Raw genomic sequence first — 874 nt, 5'->3', positions numbered from 1 at the left:
CTGAATCCAGTGCATCTGGCCACTCAGTAGCCCCCCCACTGCCCCCCACTGAATCTGCCACCAGCTTCCTTAGGTCTGGGGGCAGGGCCCCGCATAGGCTGGTTTGCTCCAGGCCTGCACCATGCTCAGGTTGTCTCTGCCTCTCAGAGATGAGGACCCTTTGTTGCTCTGAAGTCACTGCTTTTGCATTGTTTTTGCAACTCTTCATCCATGGCTATCACTGACTGGTCTCTCTGTGGTCATCATACATTCTGTTCTATCAACATATTCCTTTATTTCACAAGCACACATCCTAATTTGGGCTTTCCTGTTGCAGAGCACTCAGGTGCCCTGTGCCTGAGAGCAGAAAACAGCTCAGGAGAGACTCCTAGTGGCAAGAAGAGAGAGGCCCAGCTGTCAGTTACCAGGGCAGCTGGAGTAACAGGTCCTGGTTGCCCGGACAACTGCTGGGGAACCAGCTGACAGAAAGGGGCAGGGCCTGGCCCATATAAGCCCAGGCAGGAGGCCAGTTCCCCTCTGGCAGCCAAGGGAGGAGGAACTTGACCACTACAGACAGAGGGGAGAACCCTGACTGCATAAGCAGCCCCTGGTCACTGCTGGGGGTTGGAGCATTTCCCAGTAGGGATTGAATGTTGTTCGGCAGGGCGAACTAGCTTTTTATGTTATAGCCCAGAGGCTTTGTGTTTTTGTGTTCACCGTTTTAACCAGAGGACCGGGTGAGGTTATTAGGGGTTGGAGGAGGCCTCATAGGGGCTCCACAGTGGCGTGGGAATCCTGGCACCAAAGAGGGCGCAGCATTTGGGGTGTATTGACCTCAGCCCCAAAGCAAGGGGACAGTGAGAAGCCCCAGAGCGGGGGGGGGGGGGGGGGGGGG

The sequence above is a fragment of the Gavialis gangeticus genome, unplaced genomic scaffold, assembly GCF_001723915.1.
Source record: "Gavialis gangeticus isolate Ggan-Ray unplaced genomic scaffold, GavGan_comp1, whole genome shotgun sequence".
NCBI lineage: Eukaryota > Metazoa > Chordata > Crocodylia > Gavialidae > Gavialis > Gavialis gangeticus.
Note: the sequence above shows the minus strand (reverse complement) of the source record.